The following is a 16,166-nucleotide window of genomic DNA, read 5'->3' on the forward strand; positions in this document are numbered from 1 at the left end:
TGCACAAACTCTGTCAACTACAAAATGAGGTGTTCAGGAATCAGTGGCTGCCTGCGAGACAGAAGGGGAAGGTTACAGTCTCATGAGAGAAAAAAGCGGCATCGCCTTTCACAACAACCACAGAAACAAGCGCAACCCATGTCATTGTGACCCACACCATTGCTATCCATAAAATCACCCATCAGCCACTACTTTTTGCTGTCTTGGAATCCACAGTAACACCTGACTTGCTCCCTTGTGATATTTATAGTTAAGAACAAACATCCTCATTAACATACACACGTGAAATGCGGGTTTCCATGAGAAACTGTGTGTGGATTACCTGAGTAAATGAGATTTACTCTATCCCTTTCTTTGGCTGTTTTTTTCGGCCACAAACCTGATTTACCCGAGTAATTCCCCCAAAAGTGCATTGCCATTTAAGCACGAAAAGTATTAACATTTTCACATGGAAATTGACTCCGCATGGAGTACCTCAATAAATGTTATTGTAGGGATACAACCTATTTTTTTATATATAATAATATTTATAATTTTATAATTATATATATATTTAATATATATATATATATATATATATATATATATATATATATATATATATATATATATATATATATATATATATATATATATATTATTAATACATATAATATAAAATTTGTCAGTCTTACTTCAGTAGAGAGTCAATCAGTCTAAATCACATCAGCAGGTCAATTTAATGTGTAGCATCAAGTCTGTTCTGCTGCACACAACTATCCTATTGTTGTCTTCAGATATTAAAAAAAAAAAAAAAAAAAACAAACAAAAAAGACTAAAACAATGCTACTCTGAGAATGCAGTAAATACATCTCGTCACACGTTACACAGCACTGGGAAAAATTAGTGTTTCTTGTTCCTGTGTCATTAGTAATCGCGCCGGACCAAACACTACATTCTGTGCTGGAAGAAATTCAAGCATGAATATCTGCGTACGTTATCAGCTAAAGTAACAAAAACTGCCGATAACCGATTGTGTTTTTTTCCCTTATAAATTGGTGCCACGTCGATAGGCTACAAAATGCTAGAAAACAAGCCAGAAACACAGGCAGTTTTTCCTAATGCGGTTTTCAAACACCCAGCCCAAAACAGAAAGCAGTAAAGCTTGTAATACCACCGTGTATTTAAGGGTTTTCTTATTTAAAGCAGGATGCCAGACACACACACACAAACACAGTTTGTCGAAAGAGTCATGATAATCGCTACTAACACGGAAACAGAGAAAGCCAATTCTGCTCCTGTGGATCCAATAATGCAGTAGGTACTGGTTTTCACCTGTGACTTCAGTTTTATGAATATCACCGTCTCTTCCGAACTCTTGACCGGTAGTATAATTTTAGGACACCTGAAGTGAGGGAACAAACTTTACTGTTCAGCCAGCTACCAGATACAAGCACCGATTTATAGAGGGCAGCGGCTTTCGCCTGCTTCATAGGTCACCAAGAGTCAAGCCCCTGAAACATGAGCATTCAAGCAGTGTTCAGGGAGAGCAAGACACTGTGCCGCTTTGAGAAGCATCTATGTTACACATGCACAGGGAGGTGTCTTCTTATCTCGTCAATGTTTGGTAGGGATGGAAATAAGACTCCCACTGCATAGTAGTTTGATACACTCCTGGTTTTACTACAAGTTTAATAAGACACATCTGAGCTTATTACTTGTACTCTGTGACTAATCAAGCTTGTAATAAAGCCTGGAATGGGTGAAACTTATGCAATAGGAGGTTTTTTCCCCAACCCTGTTCGGAAATGTATTAGAAAAGCTGCTGATTTTATATACAAAACAAAAGACAGTCATAGGTGGCAAGGAATAAGATTGTGAAAATTCAAGGCGGCTTCACCACGCAAAGTATGGCAGACTAGACCATCTATATATAGATATATTGTGTGTGTGTGTGTGTGTTACGAAATGAACAAGTTTGGGCAACTTCAGCACATACCAGAGTCAGTCAATTGAGCTCCAAATCAAACAGTTCCGTAATAATCTGTCTTCCGAGACACTACTGTAATGCTTATACTTAAATTATCTAAAAAACAAAAGCATTCCTAGACTTTACCTGTTTTTTGCGGTTAGTCATTACAATCCATTGGAATACATTTTGCACTGTAACAGTATGCCTGTTAGGATTGCTGTGTACAGTACACGATCATCCTCATCTCATAACATCCCATAGGATGCGCGATACAACTGCCAAAAATTACAGCATTGTTGTGGTCTACAAATACCCAACTGAATCCAAGGAAAGAAGGGCTGCTTTCACAATGCACCAAGTGCAAGGCAGGCCTAAAGGGAAGCAGTGCTTTGTATCCGAGACCCTGTGGATTTCCAGCAGCATAATACTTACCAAGGGGAAATTAAACACAGCTTTCACAGATGAACACTTTCAAAAGCAGCCAGAGATTATTTCCACTATGTGTTTTCAACACAGCATCATCATTTCATAACACCAGAGGTTGGTTTGTTTTTATCTTGCCATGTTCAGTAACAGTTCGTTCACAACCAAAAATAGACTGTGTGGGTGACCAAGCAGCTTACTACTTGAGGATTGTGCTGTGTTCCCTTTTTCTGCAGCAACCCCCACACACACACACAGGCACGATGACGCCATCCCTGCTCTCAACTGTTCTACAGCACTGCTCATGGGCATGAGTCTGGAATCACCACACTGCAGCCCACTGAAATGAAAGTGCAATTCATGCCCGTACAAAGCTGCATGTACAGTACGCTACTGCAAGCTCAGTGTCGTTATTTATTTACTCACTACCACAATACAGTAAAAAGCATTTAAATTCAACAACATTGTTCAATAAAAAGACAGCAATCCACTATACAATAGGAGTCATGTTCTTCCTTTCCATTCAAGTTGAATAATGCAGTATTCACAGCATATATTTTATGTATTTATTCTTTCTAGTGGATTAGATTAATGAAGGCACTGATTTATTAATCAATTAAAACTAACTTAAGTAAACAGATTAATTAAATTATTAACATTTAATGCATTTTCTTCTTAAAATACATTGGGTAGAGTGACTCGGGTATCATGGGTAAACAGAGTTTTCATGACCAGATCCAACAACTGTCAGTACATTTTTAACCCTGTTCCATGCCTCTCATTGCAAAAAGAAAAGGTAGGATTATTTTATTTGTGGGACACATTTGTTCCTTGTACCCCAAAGGATTAAGGCTGAAACACTGCAAGTAATTTGAATACCGAGAAACCCTCATTCAACTAAAGCTATAACTCATAAAAAAAAAAAAAAAAAAAAAAGTTTTGCATGGTTTCAGCAAGCCCCACCCCTCCTCTCTACATTCCCAAACCCCACCCCTCCTTTCCACTCCACTCTCCTCCCAAGCACTACCCCTCTTATCTACTCCACTCCCAAACCCCAGCATCACCTTTAATTTTAATGATGCCTCAATGATAAACTATTTTCAAAACAGGATGGCTCAGTTTTGTGCTCTGAAACTGTAGCAGATATCCATCTTCTTGGCCTGGAGCAGGTAGGACTGAGCTTAAACAGAGAGCTCCTTAGAGGCTAGTGAAACACACAGCCCACTTAAAACAACCGTGGTGAACAAGCCACAGTGTACTTTAGGAAGAGGCTGCTCGATGTGAGAAAAAACTATTTTAAAAGTCTCAGAATTCAGAAGCAATAGATGCTGTTGTCCTTCAATGTGCTCGCTATCCTCTTGTTTTTCAAAGACCACACCTCTTACAATCCTTGTCTATCAAATGCGTGGAACAAGATCACCTACAGTACAGTATTATTATTTGTCGTTCCATTACTGAGCAATAACAGAATTGCTGACCCCATACAAAACAATGGGAGCGCAGTGACTGGATGTTGAATAATTTCTAAATCAAGCAGAGGAACTATGGTGTGAAACAACTTTGTAAGCAGTCACAATGGCCTCGTAGAAACTAGACATTCAGTTGATAGAGCCTTGTAAAGGTAGGGGGCGTAGCCCACACCGCTGCATTGCACATGTACCTGACAGATGCACCCTGGAACAAAGCCCACGAAGTTGCCATGCTCCTGGTGGAATGGGCAGTGAGCTTTCTGGAGGGGGCAAGTTGGCTTGCTCCTAGTCAGTCTTGACTGTGTGTGTTATCCATTTAGATAGCCTCTGTTTAGACAGGGCTTTACCATGAGACTTTGCCCCATAACAGACAAAAAACTGTTCAGATTGCCACCTAGTCTCTGTTCTGTCCACGTAAGCCAATGTCGCACTGGGCAGAGCACATGAAGCTGTCGCTCCCTGTAAGACTGGAAAGAGGTGGCTGTAAAAGCCTCCAATTCCACAGACTGGTTGATGCAAAATAAGCAGGATTTGTATGAAGCATAACCTTTGTCCTGGCTCCTACAAAACTTACGCAGGCTTTCGCAATTGAAAATGCCCGCTTAGTGGATGCGATTGCAAGCAAGAAAGTGCTTTCAGTGATGAAGATTTCACCTCAGCTGAATGTAAGGACTCAAACAAAGGCTTCATGAGTGCTTCAAGCACCACGTTCAGCCTCCAGCAAGGAATAACATCCCTTACAGTCCCCACCAGGTAGTGAGCTGCCAGACACACCTCTAACGGTCCATTTATTTAGCGCATGTCAGGCACGCGCCATTTTTTACACGCACTGTTTGAAAGTAATTTATTCACAGTAAAACAGGTTTAAAAAGGCACTGCATATCAACAGGAAACTCAGTACTGCTTCTCCAGACCCCCCCCCCCCCCCCCCCCCCCCCCGGCTTCTCTCAGCTTCCATCGGTCTCACTCTGCCATTGAAAGGTTTTCTGGGCTTTTTCTGGAGAAAAAATGACTAGAGACCTGTGCTTGACATCTTTTTGATGAAAACAGACCGGAAGGGGAACATTTTTATGTCGGACCTAGTCTGACATAGGACCGAAAAAGGTTAACGTTGAGGGGGGATTTCCCCTCTTCAAACAAGTCTTGCAAAAACTGCAGTATAACTGCCATGGGACAAGTGTGGGGTCGAACCCCCCCACCCCCAGAGGCTGGATGCGTCCATGAAGAGTAGATGGGCAGGCTGTGGAGAGACACTGTCACTAGGAGGCCTTGATTCAACACAGGCTGAAAAACCCTGCTGTTGAACCAGGCTTGGAGAGAGTGCAAAGGAAGGTTCTGGGAAGCTGCTGCCATCAAGCCCAGAAATCTTTAGAACGTCACTGCTCTAAACTAAACTCTATTTTCTTAAGTAAGACAGCAAGAAAAAAAAAGTAAAGAAAGTAATGTTTGGGATACTTTGGTAACACAACTAATTTGCAAGACCATTTAACGAGATGCAGAGGCACACTAGCCTTTAAAAATACGCATTTGTAAAAAAAAAATACCACACAAAACCTACTTTTACACCCATAACATCTGCATTTTTACATATTGCATCAATATATTATTTTCCAATGCAACTATTTCAGATTAACTAAGTTAACATGCAAAACAGTACACAGTAATGGTAATAGAAATAGACATTAAGACAAGCTTACCATGAAGCGTTTTCTTTTGCAAAATCCCCAATCATGCACAACAAAAAAGTGTTGTAGAACGTGTACCAATGTCTCTGCGGGTAGCTGTCAACATCACAACTACTTACAGCTTTGTTGTTTAAAGGTTCTTTACATTTTCCTTTTAGTACCAAAGTCAAAAAATGACTTGTGCTCTTTCAAATCAAAGTCGTAATTGTCAGGAGCTTCCATTGAAATTGTCATGTTTTGGATGATCCTCGCGCAAACGAGAGCTAAGCCCCGTTCTGCCGGTACACCAGACGCAGGTATCGCGATTGCTGCAAGTTCTGAGAAAGCAGGAAAAATGTCGGAACAGTTACTCAATAAAAACCCTGCAGGCCACATCCATGGTCTAAAAACCATGATTTCTGAGCATATGTTTTACTTGTCCAAATTCTTGGCTGAGTGTCAACAGGAAAGATGCTCCAATACCAGGGATGTGCGCAGTGCTACCTCTGCAGTTGTAGGGAGCAGTGGAATCATTTTACATGTTGCACTGCATAAAACCACTTCGTAATATAAACTAAATTATTGGATAGGGATGAAAAGGGGATCTGTGGTCTTTTACATGGCATACATGCAATGTTACACAGTAATCCACAGCCCCACATTTATTACTTCAGTTTTGTTTGGTTTTTTGTACCGTTTCATGGTACTGATTAAATCGATGCATCTGCTTTTTAGGAGAACAATATATCGATAGCGAAAAATGAGGCATCCTCCCAGCCTTACTTGCGCAACAGTGCTTCATTTACTCACAGTACTGTGTGTTTCTTCCTGGCCTGACGTCACCACTTAAGCTATCCGTGACACTTAGAGCTACTCATTCCAGAGGTCCTGTTCCACTGTGCTTGTTCTGTGGGTCCTGCACTCAGAGCTGTTCCCTTGCTTGTTCTGTGGGTCCTGCACTCAGAGCTGCTCATTCCAGGGCTCCAGTTCCCTTGCTTGTTCCACTCTGCAGCTCTCAGGCAGCCTGCCTAATAAAAACATTAAACAGTGCGGCCGATTTCATTTATATTACTCCTCGTAATCTTGAGACCCACAATCAGCCTACTGAAGGGCAGTGGCAATCTCATTGCAGGAGGCGATGGGTCAAACCTCAAGGTGCAGTGCAATACTACAGACAGAGGAAATATTTTAACAAGTTAACCCATTGGTTAATAGACACACACAGCAGCGGAGCAATGCGGCGCAACTCAGTGCTGCCAAAGGGTTTGGGAGTTTCTTTGGCTGGAAAGACGTGTGTGGTTACACCTTGATTTGGCCATACACAATATCATAAGAATAAGAATAGCTGGCAGTTCAGTTTGTTTTCAGTGATCCCCAGTGGAAAAGGAGCACCGCACTATACTCTCGTTTTAAAACGACAGATTAGAATTCACACACTGCTAAGGTTTCTCACAATCTAAATTTGGAAGATTGATTGTGTACATCAATTGGTAAATGTGTATCCTATTTTCCCCAACAGAATGCACACCCTGCGTATACAATGACTAAGCAGCCTTGTTTCAAATCCTGAATGCGTATACATGTCCAACAGAACACCCAAACATATACAACCAAGAGACAATCTGCAGCTAACCCTTCTGTGCACTATATACTGCATCACCGGAAACTAAGCCTTGTTGGCTGTCCACATGGACTGCACTGACTGGAAGAGTTTCCGGATGCCGGCACACACGCTCTGCAGCAGCATGAGGAAGTTATACATTCCCCATAGCTCTGTTGCACACTGCAGCTCAGGAAAGCAATGCACGCAAAGAAAGGGAAAAGGGGAATTGTTCTTACAGGAAACACTGATCTGTTTAAGTGATATACTCAACTCACTTTAAAAGCATGGGGCACCACCCCTTTCAAAGTTCAAAAGCGCCAATTGCTACTCGTTGCCAGGTGTGATTCAGAAGGCAAACTTTGGAAAGGGCTGGCGGGAGCTATTTTAAGATTGCCGACAGCTAGACAGCTCTGATTCAGTAATCAGAAGTCTGGGGAGCTAGTGGATCACTAATCTGGCTCTCATCATGCTTGAACCATCTTAAGTCCTTAAGCTCTTTCAATATTGTTTTCTGCGCTGCAAGTGCTGTATATGGGTAGAAGGGTGTGTCCTGATATTAGTCAAGGAGAGACAGAGGTCATCAGGAAGACTCATCGTGAAATACTGGTCTATTAACTTTGCATCGGTTAGAAACAGCTCTGAATACGGGACCAGCAAAAGTAAATGTGAAACTAAGTCAAGCAGTTAAAACACCGACGTTAGTTGTTACTGTATACTGAACTATGAGTATGTGTTTGATGCATGCATTCTGTACAGTACTTGCTATACATTATGGTTTATGAAAACACTGAGACAAATTAAACTAACAGTATTGTTATTTGCCAATATCTTAAAAAACAAGGTCTTGTTTTGACAACCAATCCCCATGAAGTGCTGAGAGAGAGAGAGAGAAAAACAGACAGAAACTGTTCTCAAAGGCTGCGTGTTACTAACCAGGCTTGGCCTGTCCAGGGGTGTGCAATTCATGTCCCAGGTGTCGGCCGATAACAATGTGTGAGGGACAACAACTTTTACAGTTATACTTTGCGGGTCAGACAAGTACTTTTTTTTTTTCTTCTTGCTAGAAAAAGTCCTGAAGATTTCTAGGGAGTTACGAAGTTCCTGAAAACTCTAAACTGCAGAAGCCTCGTACATACAAACGAGAAAAATAAATATGTAACTCTTAGCCCTCAAAGCAAAAAACATATACAAGGTACACAAATGCACATTTCCTTTTCACTCACACACAGTAACAAACACATTTAAATAAATGCAACTACTACTAGAGCCCCAGGCAACATAAACAAAATAGAACAAATATATAAAAAGCAAATGTAGAATGACATTTTTAAACTGGGATTTTTAAATATGGCTTGTTTGCTTATATTTTATAATAGTATGCTAATTTGTGGTGCAAATGCTGTTTTGGCTTAGTGTTTAAATACTGAGAAGGTCCAAGCGTGTTGTATACCGGAGCCCTGCTTTAGTGCAAAGGGATTGAAATACAATTCCTTTCATTTCTTAACGGGTAAATTGCTATATTTGCAATTATTATGACAGCCCTACAATAGTGGGGCAGTGTAAAATCTTTTTTTATTTCATCTTAAATGTAACTGAAGCCAAAACCTAAGACACTGAAATGCTGCATCTCATAATAAAAGGTATCTGTTGGCCTGGTGCATTGATTCTGCCGTAGTTTGAATCTTTATAGTTTTTGGGGGTTTTTTTGTCATTGTGTCATGCACAAAAATTAGATGGGTGCAGTTGCATTTTCTTTATTTCATTTCATGAAGCAAAAAATTATTATTAAATCACCAATTGATTGTGTTCATTGTTTAATAAAAGCAAAATCATAAGTTATATTTGCACATGCGTGGGATGGTGAGGGGGCAAGTAGAACTTTAAGAAGGACAAGTAGATTTGTCTAGCATTTTGTCCCTTGGACCCTTAACAATAGGAGGTTGTGTGGATAAAGAAAGCAGCTTGTAACCAGCAGGTCCCCGGTTCAAATCCCAGCTCAGCCACTGACTCACTGTGTGATCCTGAGCAAGTCACTGAACTTCCTTGTGCTCTGTCTTTCAGGCGACACGTTGTTCTAAGTGACTCTGCAGCTGATGCATAGTTCACACACCCTAGTCTCGTATCTTTTACATTTCTTTATGATGGTGGTCCACTATGAAAGGCGCTATATAAAAATAAAGATTATTTATTATTAACAAAAGCAACATCCACATACAGCCCAGAGCTTCATCAAGTCTTCTCTTGTGCAATCCGGGAGAATCGTGTGGGTCTACACAAGAGAGAGATTACTGTGCAGCGCTGCTCGCTCTTCACAAATTCAGTTAGTCCCCGATAACGGCGACTAGAAAACCTTACATTAACTGCACTTTAATGAGCAAGCCTGCCCCTTCACTATCACAACCTTGGATATTTTTGTCAGACAGCACAAAGGAGAGTGTATTGCAGTTCTTATTTAAAATATAACAAAACACAAAATATCAGATTTGTTACTGTACAAAAACCAAAAGATCAAATAAGTTAGAAAAGCAGCAAATGCGAAATAAATTATAACTAGCGTTCCGATTTTCCGGCTTGTTCAGAATTCTACCGAAAAATTACAATCAAAATGGCCAAATCGAGTCTGATTATTGCAGCAATACTGGGTGTAGCACCTAGCTTGATTTAAAAAAAAAAAAAATTAAATACTTCCAGGAAATGATAATATTTTCAGTGGATGAGGAATGGGGAGAAAACGTAAAGTTATGAATATTCAAAAGAAAACAAATGTTTCTAAGTATGCAAAAATAAAAAATAGCAGAAGTGGATCAGGTGAGGCAGGGGATGCACAGCGCTGCAGATACTGCTGCACTGAGGCACATGTTCACACTGCCAATAAAAGAACATACTGAAAAATGAGACACATTAAAACTAAAACAAGAAAGTTGAGACAAGCAATCCATTTCTATGGCTTTTACACATGCTTTAATAAAAGAGAGTGCAGAATGACTGTTAATGAGTTTGTCACAGCCCTGTGCTTTGCTGGACAGCCACTATGGATGTGCTGACTTTGTGCCACAGTACTGTCAATCACATCAGCCAAAACACCGCCTAACGCAGACAACCTTACTCGTAAATATTTCACAGAAAAGTATGATGCTTTAGTTGGTAAACTTATAGAATGCACTGATGGAAATGTACTGTGTGATTTTAGACGCGTCACCCGATGGCTTGGACCTTCCAGTTCTGTCAATTCTCTTTCTCTTTTTAGGATTTCAAGGCGATTAAACCTTGCTTGTTTTGGGATATCACATTCATACCTTCTGCTATTTCCGTCAGCACAGCGGTTGACCAAATGCTCGCGAAGTACCTGCTAACTTGGGAAGATATGGCCTCGACTTGCACAGTTTCTTCATCATACATGCCAGGGACATTAAACTTAAAATCAGAAACCAGAGCTGCTACGCATCATATTCCACATGTAATGTGTGTATACTGAGATTTTTTGTCACAATTTTTACCGATGTTTCAATTAAAAACACATTTTACCCCTATTTTAGTATATGTAATATAAAAGTGTTAAGCTAAAAACTGAAAATGCAGAAAAGTAATTATAACCAAGCAGCAACATAACTCCCTGCTAGAATCAAGCTCTGAAAATCTTGCTGTTCAACAGGTCATCTGTGGTTTGAATTTCAGAGCTAGGCAGCAAAGCCCTGGCTCCCCAATGAAGATCTTCAACCCAGCTGAAGGACCAACAGTAAACACCTCCTGTAGGTCCAGTCCAGAGCTGTACCCAGAAACAAAACGGCCGTGCGCTGATGTACTGCATCACCCAGCCTCCTTCAAAAGTATATGTGGAATCACAATACCCAGATCGCTGAGGTGTGGATGACTGCTTTGCCACACTCTTGACAAGGTCTGGCATTCTGGCTAGAAGGCTGGTTTTCTACTTACAAAAATCACTGTCCTGTCCTTCTCTCAGTGATTTACAACAGAGATCTCCAACCCTGGTGCTGGAGATCCCCAATCCTGCAGATTTTCTAGGTGTCTTTACATCATCAGCAGCTAAAGATCTGGAACACCTGTTAATCTTGACTAATTAAGCCAATAATTGGTGCAATTAAGCAACCAAGAGCTCGGCTGAAGCGATAACCCAAAATAGTTACAGTTCACCTGGATCTAAAACTGGACTTGGGAGTCTGTTAAAAGGGAAAACATCATACACTGCACAAAATCAGCAAAGCTGGGCACCAGACAGAACTGAGTTTCCTTAACATAGCCAGTCATGTGTCCATCACAACCACATGCAGGGGACACTTTGTTATAACAATCTGCAACTTTCCTTTTCTACTTAAGCAAAGCAATCATTTAAAATATAACCATTTAACAGACAATCTTTATACAGGACAGTCTTATCCTAAAGACACAAGTGGTGTGCCTACAGCAAGACACTGTGCAGGCTATTCGTGAAAATGCACCATTTCCTGCTATAGCCTGGATACTGGCCAAGAGAACAACTGTTAACCCACAGCCTCCCTCTTCCTGTTGTGTAGATCTCTTCCACACACACACACACACACACACAGCGCAGTTAACTCTTCACCAACGAAAGCCACTCGGCTGCCCCATGTGTCCCGTCACATTCTAGAACCGCACTGCTGCCATTCATTAGCAAACTCCTCTATTGCAAGCACAGGCCTTGCATCTAAAACTGAAATCTCAAGGACATGTGTTTGGAGAAAAGACCACCAGGCTATAAGCATAGCTCTCCTGCTCTGAAGATACAGTACTATTAGGTTTATCACGTTGTGCAAAAAGTTGGTAAGCATTTCAACAGTTGCACACCTTTAACGAAAAATATCAGAGCGTGTATGAGTACTGTTGTGTAAAAACGCAGTTTCAAATGAATAGTTGCATTCAAGAAATTTAAAACAAGAACAGCAAAAAAACAAAAATATACTTAAGGTTAGTGTGTTGCACACATGCCATTAACAAATTGCCCTGAAAAAAAAATTAACGAAGGGTTAATGCAGCAAAAAACTCAATTAAACAAAAAAGCTGAAAAAAGTTATCTTTGTGAACTCCAATAAACCAACATTTTCTTTCGCCAGTCAAATCATAGAGTGCCTAAATAAGGTTTGGAGTAAACACAAACAGAATTATTTCATCTGTTGCACATTATTTAGCAGCCACAACTATCCTGGGTAAATTAGATTCGGTTACATTGTTTACCATCAGGAGTTTAAGGACGATTTAATTGCACAGCAGATTCCCCAGATGATGAGCTGATAATATCTCTTCAGCTAAAGAAGGCACTGTAATTCAAGACGTTACCAGAATGCAAAACAGTGTGTTGCGTGAGTTTTGAACTAAAGCAGGGCCAGCTGTGCAGGGAAACATTTGTTTATTTCTCAAACTGACCATTTTAGGGTGAAAGCAGAACGCATAATAATTGTGACTGTAATTAGGAAGCGTACTGCCAAGAAAAACATTTAGGGAATTAAATGAAATGTACTACAGCTTACTTGATTGCAGTAAAAAAAAAATGTCATTCACTAAATTGACTGTGCTAATGAATATATCTAAAATGTATGACAACGTGCTTGCTGAGATATATTTACTATTGTCAATAGCAGAAACGACTGCAATGTAAACTTATTTTTACTGAAATAAAACCTGTAATCATGGGAGTTGTCTCCATTACATGCTGCCAGACCAGGACCACTAACACTGAGCACGGGAGCTCCAGCACGCTATTTCTCACATTGCAACAGTACACAATTAAAGATGCAGTCACCAATTCCACACACATTTACAGCCAGCCTCGTGTTGCAGGGGCCTTGATGCTCAAAGTCCATTTTTCTTCTTGTTGATCTTGCCTTGCTGTGAGCAGTGCTGAAATAAGGCTCCTTCATTGTAAGGATGGAGCAACATTGTCAGACCACTACTAGTATAGCACATGCTTAAAACATGCAAAATGCCCCCGAATGCACCTTTTGAATCATTCCCACACTCTCCATCAGCGCTATGTGCCTTGATGAGATCCGTGCCCCCTACTACCTTGTAAGTGGCACATACTTTAAAACTAACTGAAAACCCTGCATAGGGTACAATAAGCGGGTGCTCGGTACCCATGCATGACAATTTTTGTTTTTGCAATAAAAATGATTAAATGATCTGTCATGCTAAAAACATTGCTCTGCAACTTCAAAAAGTGTCTAAAATTAAAAAGGTCCCGCATCGTGCATATCAATTTCTCAGTCATCGCAATTCTAAAAGCTGAAGGAAATGAGTACTTGTGGAATATACTACCCAAGTACTGCTTACTTTAAAGAACCCTTCCGACCGTGGCAGTTTCATCCTGCATTGCACGACGCTCATGCTCCAGGAGCCTCAGAAGAGTAAGAACTATCTTCAAATAGGAACAACAAGGCTGAACCAGCCTTGTCGTTCCCATTGACAAATGAAGATAGTTATCATTATCATGTTCATTAACAGCTTACCGGAAATCTAGATGCAAATAAGATTGCTGACAATTTCAACCAGAGGGCTACTTGTACCCGAGTACATTAATCATTGTAGTTTAATCCACCACTCCACAAACCAACCCCCCAAATTAAAATGTCTACATTTTAAAGATGAAGCTTTCCTGGAACACGGAATAAAATTAACATAGAATTGTCCAATGAGTTCGTCCTCACGTGGCTAAAAGTTTCCTTCAAATTTAAGAGCCACACGCTGTCTTCTATGGGAATTTCGGGTCGGCTTTAATAGATCATGTGTTTTAAAACCAGCCATCTGGCACTTTGTGCAGGGTCCAGATTCAGCTGTTGAAACATTTCACCACAGCTGTGCTGGACAAACAGAAACCTTTGACCTTGGTGTCCTTAGCACTGTACCATAACTTAACCAGTTCAGACAGACTGGCCATGAAAAAACAAACACTACACAATCTCAGCTGCCTCTATTTCGTTATCTGACTTTACACATCAATAAATGCATGTGCATGTAAAATTTAATGACATAAGTTAAGAGGTAAAACCAAAATATATGAAAAGTCAATAGAATACTACACTGCTAACCAGTAAAAGCCAAGGTGCCTTGCACCACTCACTAGAACCAGAGCTGGATAAATGAACTAGATATGTAGCAAAGTGCATCCGCACTCACGACTTGCTCACCAGAATATTTATGACTTCTGTGCACCAACAAGATTAAAAAGTGAACAGGTGAAATCAGCACTTTGGTGCAATGCACCTTCATCAGCATTTACAAACACAGAAGTCAGTGGCAGAAGAGACACAAAGGTTCAAATCTTACTCTCAAATACAAAAGACATTGAAGTGCGAGACAGACAGCACAATGAACACCCTCTCTAAGCTCAAAGGCACTGGTAACTCACAGACAGCACAATGAACACCCTCTCTAAGCTCAAAGGCACTGGTAACTGACAAACAGCACAATGAACACCCTCTCTAAGCTCAAAGGTGCTGGTAACTGACAAACAGCACAATGAACACCCTCTCTAAGCTCAAAGGTGCTGGTTCCATATTCTGTCTCAAAGAAAACCAGTTCCCTGAGGCCAGGGGTAGGGTCAAATAATTTACACTAGCATTGGTTGTTTGAGGTTAAATGTACAATATTTCAAATGCAACACAGTTTTTTTTTTTGAATGGTTACTTTCTCGTTTGTTTTGTGGTATGTGATGGCAGCACTTTCACATTGTGGCCTTGGTCAAAGAAACAAACAAGCGAGTTTAATCAGCCAATCAGTGTCGCCTGTCACAGCTTCCAAACTATTTTCATGTGCTGTCTTGATGTGGATAAGTTTTAAAATTACAAAATAACATTTTGGTGAACACCACATTTCAAAAAATACCATTACATTTGTACAAAAATGCTCCAAGCCTAGTACACATTTGTAAAACAGTGCATTTGTAAAATGTACCAATGCTAATTTGAATCCCAGTGCACAACTATAATCTTATTCTGCTAGGCAAATGTTATTATTAATAATGTGATTAAATATGTTTTGGCCACAACTTATTTAAGAATTGTTATGTCATGTATTTTTTAAAAATGGCATTTTGCAGAAAACACTCTTCTCGTTGCAGATTTTAGGAAATGTTACCACGGATTTCTGTGGGGACTAATATTACAAAAAAAGGGGGAGATTGTAAAGCCAGGGCCACCCCTGAGCGATCAGTTGCAAAATCAAATCGCTTTTGAAATTAGCAACTTAAAAATCGCCTGCAACTGCTCTGACCACACCTGAACAACTAGCTGCACAACACGTTTCCTGCGTTTACAAGTGTGTGTAGTTTTTTTTTTTTTTTTTTTTTTTTCTGGCAATTACACTGACCCTGCTGGTGCTACTTGTTCTTTCCGTCAGTCTGTCATTATCTTTAGTAAACAGTGGCTTCACTAATTACCCATGAAGAACTGGCTGTTACAGTTGTCTCATCTGTAGTTATTTTAAAGGCGATATTAAAAGCAGAAGCGAACCACGTAAATGCTGGACAAGACCTTGGCTGAGGTGTCATCAGAAACATGGGGCATATTGTTGACAACATCTTAAATACTTGACATCTTTTTAAATGTACCTCCTCTTACCACAGGGAAGTAAAGACTGGAGATTGGAACAGCCAATCATATTTCACAGCCATTCACGTGATTAAAAAACACCTCTACAAACCGCTCAGCAGATTACTTGAAAGCAGAGCTTGACTGCTTGCACAAACACCCACATATAAGTGATTCAGTTGCGCAATTGATCACTCTGGTGTGGGCCCAACTTAATGCGAACAAAACTGCACAGAACAGTTTCACATGGGGGGCCTGGAACCAAAAAACCTTTACTCAGCACTGAATCTATCTGGAATGTTCTGGAAAATAGGTACGTTTCAAAATATCACTGTCCTGGTCACAAAAGCAAAGTTTGTGGGGAATAATAGCCATTTTCTATACTTTTGAGGCATAAGAAATTAGGAAATAACACTTACTACCCAGGAACCAAAAAAAGAAAAAAAAATAGTTACACAAAGACTGACGTTAGCCGATGTGTTTTTTTTGGGGGTT

General features: G+C 40.2%; 1 protein-coding gene across 6 annotated transcripts in view; it reads right to left on the reverse strand.

Annotated features, from left to right (window-relative positions):
* Nucleotides 1-16,166, reverse strand: part of ppm1ba (protein phosphatase, Mg2+/Mn2+ dependent, 1Ba) — a 77,437-nt gene that overhangs the window by 54,455 nt on the left and 6,816 nt on the right. Inside the window, exon 2 of one of the 6 annotated variants that reach the window (XM_041251418.1) lies at nucleotides 6,318-6,535. The exons of 4 other annotated variants lie outside the window; for them this stretch is intronic. The gene's annotated coding sequence lies outside the window, so the exon portion shown is untranslated. Of the gene's footprint in view, nucleotides 1-5,540; nucleotides 6,277-6,317; nucleotides 6,536-16,166 lie in introns of those variants that run through there. One more of the 6 variants, XM_041251420.1, reaches the window with a different exon arrangement.

Source organism: Polyodon spathula, chromosome 5 (assembly GCF_017654505.1).
Source record: "Polyodon spathula isolate WHYD16114869_AA chromosome 5, ASM1765450v1, whole genome shotgun sequence".
Lineage (NCBI taxonomy): Eukaryota > Metazoa > Chordata > Actinopteri > Acipenseriformes > Polyodontidae > Polyodon > Polyodon spathula.